Source organism: Acartia tonsa, chromosome 14 (assembly GCF_053477335.1).
Source record: "Acartia tonsa isolate MP-2025a chromosome 14, ASM5347733v1, whole genome shotgun sequence".
In the NCBI taxonomy this organism is placed as follows: Eukaryota; Metazoa; Arthropoda; class Copepoda; order Calanoida; family Acartiidae; genus Acartia; species Acartia tonsa.
Window position 1 is genome coordinate 16,531,838 of NC_137273.1, and position 6,997 is coordinate 16,538,834.

General features: G+C 33.6%; 1 long non-coding RNA gene across 1 annotated transcript; it reads right to left on the reverse strand.

Moving 5' to 3' along the window:
• Positions 1–1,116: 1,116 nt before the first annotated feature.
• Positions 1,117–6,096, reverse strand: LOC145305246 (uncharacterized). The gene is made up of 3 exons (XR_013874552.1): positions 6,014–6,096; positions 4,114–4,168; positions 1,117–3,479 (listed from the first exon to the last, which is right to left on the reverse strand). It is a non-coding gene; the product is annotated as an uncharacterized LOC145305246 (long non-coding RNA).
• Positions 6,097–6,997: the final 901 nt, after the last annotated feature.

The following is a 6,997-nucleotide window of genomic DNA, read 5'->3' on the forward strand; positions in this document are numbered from 1 at the left end:
GGATCTTACTCTGAGGTTGGACGGAATTTTATTTCTCAATAATTTGTATTAAGTTTCTGACATAACACCAGAGACGACCTGACGTTATCTCACGGTTGGTTAGCTGGTCTGTTAGCTCAGATCTGGCTTGTTCGACGAACCTTAGTATAAAATATTAGGGAATTTGGTATATTTTTGTATATTTGACGCCAAGACTTTAAGATAACACCGTAAGCCGGCTACCTTATCCGTGGCTGCAGGTTGGTTTGTGAGACCGCCCCATTATCGTGTAAGTCGGTGATAACTTAATCTATAGATCTTGGCCTAAAATATTTAATTAAAATTTTATATAGGGCATCAATAACTTAAAAGTTTTATTTCCAATAGACGTATGATCGTTGATATACATTCCTGAAATCGTTAACAACACATTATTTTCGGAATAGGGTTTTAAGACAAATTATATATCTACTGCTTAGTAATCTATTATCTAGTGATTTGGTTTTTGAATATAAATAGTCATTTCATTGGATGGTATTTCTAATCAGACAGATATTAGTGTTTCACTGAATCGAGCTTGGACCGGGAGAGGAGGTGAGAGCGCAGCGCCTTGGCCATAGTAGTGTGACAGAAGGACGCGACTGTTCCGGGAACCGGGTAGTGAAGCAACTATCGTTTGAAAATGCTTGAAACGTTAAAATACGCAGAATTGTATGGCCCTCAGAGCAGGATTTAGACTATTTGGTATGAGAATATGCCCGCCCCCTCTCTCATCCATATAAGGGTTTCACCCCTGTGAAGAAAACTTTGCACATAACCAGTACCAGACATCCTAAGACTAAATGAATTTTTTTACAATTCCAATGATGATAAACAAAAGTTTCGCACTGCTAGTTTCAACAATCAAGGTTTTATGAATGTACCCAAAGTTTTTAGCCAACAGATAAGAGATGGCGTGTTAATAAAACTTGGGTACCAGTTTAATTTTAAGTCTGATGTGCCCCCCCTCCAAAACATTTACTAAAATATGTTTAATTTAATAAAAAAATGTTTTAACATCTTTAGTATGAAAACTTTTTATGTAATTAAACAAAATAAAAAATATGTGAAGTATTCATTTATTTTGTAACCCATTTTTAAGTATTATACAAATTAATATATCAAATAAACAATTATTTGAAAATTATGATATATACATTATAACTATACATAAACCTATTTTTTAAATTTATAGTTGCAAATTTAAAAAGTTTTACTATTAAAGGGTGTTTAAAAAAAAACAATCGCTCCACTCTTTTCAATATAAACCCTACAGTTTTGGTAAAAAACTAACAAAAAATTACCCAAATCATGCCCAAGCAATGATAATGAGAAAACACTATTGAATATTGATTTTTACTCACCTCTTCTGAGCACTACAGCTTGAGTCCTAGCCCTTGTGGAAATTTTTCCTTACGTGGAGAGAGCATATTTTATTACAAATTAAGACAGTTTTGTCTTTTTTTAAAAAGAATAAACTGTCTAAAGTACTTGAAATCTTGTAGATAGACCCCATTATGTTTAGAGTTTTTGATGGGGCATATAAAGAACTTTCTATAGACGCCTTAACCATATTTTTGACTCAATCCTTGCCAATTTGGCATCAAAAAGACAGACCAATCAAACATTGAGACATGACTGCTTTGTCTTTAAAAAAAGAACAAACTGTCTTAAGTACTTAAAATCTTGTAAATAGAACCCATAATGTTTAAAATTTTTGATGGGACATATAAATATCTTTCTATAGACACCTTGATCAGATTTCTAACACAATCTGAGCCATCTTGACATCAAAAAGAAAGATCTGTCAAACATCAAGAACTAGAGAGACTTGTCATGTCTAAATGTTTGATGGGTCTGTCTTTTTTATGCCAAATTAGCTAGGATTGAGTTAGAAATCTGGTTAAGGTGTCTATAGAAAGGTCTTTACATGCTCCATCAAAGATTCTAAACATTATTGGGTCTATCTACAAGATTTTAAGTATTTAAGACGATTTGTTGTATTCTAATCTCCAAGTAAGGAAAAATTCTCCACAAGGGCTAGGACTCGAGCTGTAGTGCTCAGGAGATGTAAGTAGAAATCAAAATTCAATAGTGCTTTCTCATTGTCATTGCTTGGACATGATTTGGGTAATTTTTTGTTAGTTTTTGACTAAAACTGTAGGGTTTATATTGAAATGAGTGAAGCGATTGGTTTTTTTTAAACACCCTTTAAAATAAAAATTTACACAATTTAAACTGCAAATGGATATTTTTCATCAATAAAAGTTGATTTATGTAGATTTTACTGCACTTACTTTAAAAAAGAAAGTGGAATTGACAAAAAATTTGGCGTCTTTTTTTGCTACAATGCAATGATGAAATGAATAAATGAGGGCCCGGGTGTCGCAGTCACACAAACCCCAGCCTCATTAATCAGCAGCGCGGATTGCACGCAAATTGCTACAGCAACCCAGGATGTACTCTAAATTGATCCACCCATTAGCCACACAGCTTCTCAGCCACTCAAATATTCTCAGCCACGCGGCTTATTCAGCCGCCCAACAAGCCATAGCCACAAGACATCAATTCAGTCACCCGTCAGCTGCGCGGTTGCCTCAGTCACGCGGTTTATTCAGTAACCCAATAAGCCACAGCCTCAGCTACCCGCAGCCACCCTCAGTAAAGTGACTTTTCTGAAGCAGCTCCATAGCCAAATTAAGCCGTAGCCACCCCCATCGTGAGCCACATTCTGTTTTAGTGGCAGAAGCAGCATCCAAGCCATAAGCCATTATCAGCAAATGTGTATTCAGATTCAGGTATGCTTACTGTAAGCCGCTCTTAGCCACACCAGCACTTTTCTTTTCAGTTGCAGTGACAGCCATCAAAACTGTAAGCTACACTCAGCCACAGCTTCCATCAGTCGCAGCCACAAATTTGTACTCAGCCGGAGGTTTGCTCACTGCAAGCCACTCTTAGCCACTCTCGGCAATTTTGCTTTTAGTTGCAGAGACAGCCATCTAAAACTATAAGCCGCAGCCACAAATTTGTACTTACTAAGCCGCAGGTAAGCTTACTGTAAGCCATTCTTAGCCACAGCGGCAATTTTGTTTCAGTTGCAGACGCAGCCATCTAAACCATAGCCACATGCACCATCAACCGCAGGCATGCTCACTGTAAGCTACTTTTTTTTCAGTAGCAGACACAGCTATCTAAACCATAAGCAACACTCAGCCACAGCCACCATAGTCGCAGCCGCAAACTTGTACTCAGTCGCGGGCATGTTATTGTTCACTGTAAGCCACTCTCCGCCAAAACAACATTTTTTTCAGTTGCAGACAGCTATCCCAAACGTAAGCCACAGGCACCATCAGCCGCTGCAATGCTATACTCAGCCACAGCTGCCAAGTAGCCGTTGCCATCAGAAGTAGCCGCTGCCATGATCTCCATAAGCCATACTAAGCCACAGCGACTGCCGAACACTAAAATAAATAAATGTTAATATAAATATATTTGTAAAGCTTACTTTGTTATAAATACAAATAAACAAAGCTTTTAAAATTTAAAAAATGAAAATCTAATAAGTTAGTAAAACATGAATTACAACATAAATAAAAGCAAAGTTCTTAAACTATAGTACAAACGAACATTAAAACTTGCAGAAGGCCAAAAATTTGTTTTCAAAAATGTATAAAAAATGAGCATGTTTAAAATGGACGTACAGACTTACTGGTAACGATTGTAGACTTGCTACGCTTCCTATATCGTACTTAATTGTGTAAGGAATCATCTTGCAAAGTTTGAAATCTATAGGACAATCACAAAACGAGTTAACGGGCCAAAAACTTTTTAGAGACCAATGTTTTAGAGATCCTTAAAGCCATTGAGATAAGTGAGAAAAAAAATCAAGAGAAAATTTAATTCGTGGAAAATATAAAAACTACCGATGGGGGTTATTATGCTGATATGCTTAGAAGCAAAGCTCAACAAATCAGACAATCTGACAAACGAACATTAACACTTAGAAAGTGTTGATACTTAAAGGAGTTAGAATCTAATTTAAAAGATTTTTACTAAATGTTGCAAAATGGATTAAATTTTTAATGATCTACTTACATTTTTGGGTCTTGGTTATTGAGATGCTTCACTCATAACATTGCACCTTGACGTCCTAGAAACACAATTTAAAAATAAATTTTAAGTTTTTACGTAAAAAAATTACACAAACAAGGATGACAACATAAATAAAAGCGAAGCCTAACAAATCAGACAAACAAAAGCTCATTGACCAGTTTCGGTCTGTTTGTTTAAAATGACTTCAAGACTTGGACTATAAATTGATATAAGTCCCTAATGATACACAAAATTACCCCTTCTGTAGATGGATATTTCCATCAATATTTAACAAAAGCAATTAAAGTTTTTTAGCTAACGAATAAGATATTGTAGTTTTAAAACTTTAGGTACCAGTGTATTTACAGTCAATTGTCCCCCCCTTCCCTGTTATATGCACGTTGTTCAACGATAATAGTGATTTCTCGCATCGTATTATAAACAGCTTTCCGCGGATATAGAATGTACAATTATAAGATTAAAACCATTTTTTTTAAGCTGGTGCCGGGTTTTAATCTTATGATTGTACATTTTTATATTCGTAGAAAGCTGGATATAATACGATGCTAGACATAGTTTTTTTTGTATGGATGAGAACCGGTTCCTATCCACCGGATTCGAATTAAAACGATAAAAAATATTCTAATAGTAGTTCTTTTGCATATAAGAATCGTCATATCGATTTTAAACTGTGCATGATGATTTCTATAACCATTTTAAAAGTAAAAGTAAAAAGTAAATGTAATACTTTTATAGACATTTTGATACAATTTTTAAAAATCTTTATGTTTTAAAAATCAGTACGATTTAAATGCAACTAAAAACTTTCTGGTAACAATTATGTAGTTGCTACGCTCTCCACATCATACCTTACTGTTACAGGAATCATCATACAATGCAAAGTTTAAAATCAATGGGACATTCCATACATATGTTTAAATCAATGATATTAGCTGTCCGTTACGGATAGACGGACGTACGGAACGACCCTAATTATAGAATAGCTTCATAAATCGAAGCTAGTAAAAGTGGCTGACTCAGATTATGACGTGAAAAAAAATTAACCAATGAGAGGCCAGTATACACTGTAATTGACCATTGGTAAAATCTATAGTGTCCTCTCATTGGTTAATTTTTTTGAGGTCATAATCTGAGTCAGCCACTTTTACTAGCTTCCACTAATCTCTAAGTTTTTCCATATGTCTCAAATTGCATAACCGACAGACTGACAGAAAATTAACGAGTAGTTACAGGTTGATATACAATTTTGAATTAGTAAAAATGTCTAAAGCCAACAAAATTGATGATTTAAAAAAAAATTAATTTTTAATATACAGACTCAAAACACAAACATTGTATAAACTAAATTTGTGGTTTGAGTTTATTTAAAGACAAAGATGACAACATTCATAAAAGTGAAGCTCTAAAATGGAAGGACAAACGAATATTAACGCATGTAAAGTGTTAGAACTGAATAGGTAGAATATTATTGCATAATTCTGGACAAAATTGTAAGTAAATTTGTTGCAAAACTGCTTAAATATATGATACTGTTTAAGGACATTCTTACATTTTTGGCTTTGAATATAGAGATGGTTCGATTATGACATAGGAATCAGTATACCAAAAATCAGATAATTCGGAAAATTAATAGCATACAAAAATTTGTTGTCAAAAAAGTAAAAAATCTGCATGTTTTAAATGGACGTACGGAATTTCTGGTAACGATTATAGATTTGTTGCGCTTTTTAAGTTATACCTAACTGTTTTAGAATCACCAAGCAAAGTTTGAAATCGATAGGACAATTTTATCTTGTTTAAATTGAAGAAAAGAGCTATACTTAACGGACGTACTGACCGACCGTAATTATAAAAAAGCTTCGCTTTTAAAAATAATAATCACCAGTAGCTGTTGATTCTTCTAATTCTGATGCAGAAATGAGAGAAAAGATAAGGAAATAGAATATTTGCTAACATGATAAGGGTGTCAGTGGTACGAAAAATAAACTTAAATATAATCTTTATGTTAAAGTAACAGGATGTCCGTGTGTCTGATTTGGTTCTCTTTTATAAAAAGACCTTGTAGGGCCTTGGAAGGTTTTAACTATTTTGCGGTGGGATACAAACAAAATTAAATTGTAAAGAATTAACAGTTTTTACCATGTAAAGGGTGTGCCAAAAAAATGCAGACCTTTTAGAAATTCAAATTGCGTGGCTTGTGTTAATAGTAGAAACATTTTATGCATAGTGATAGAAAACCTAAGAACTCTACTTTTTGGAAATATGAAATCAATTCCTGTTCTGCGTATAGTAAGGGAGCTATGTGGTAAAATGTCCCAACTGACTTAAAACTTAACTTGGGAGTAAATCATTTAAGATTTAAGTATAGAATGAGCAAAAAAAAATATTTGTACGTTTTTAAAATTCAATCTGCTTGTGTTTATGGTAGAAAAATTCTATGCATATCATCAGAACCATCATAAAAAATATAAGAAAAACTAAAAAAAGTTTTGAGTCAGTTGGGGTATTATACCACTAATGTACATATTGTACATTTAGAAGTTAAAATGTTACTGAACCAACCAATTAAAATTTTTCAAAAGTTGTTAAGCCAACGAGTAAGAAAATGCTATCATAAAACGTTGGTGACTTGTGTAACAGCCCTACATCCCCTTTCTCTCTGATATTTATCGGTTGCAAGATTATACAATTATAATACAATTTTATGGACATTTTGAAACCTGGTACCCATGTTTAATAATGAAAGATAAAAACGATTTTGTCTTCTCTTCATGTTTCTAATTTTCAATAATTCTTACATAGAAATAAAAAAGGATGCCTGTCTATCTATCTGTATAATACCGAATAATTACGCTTACCACTGAAA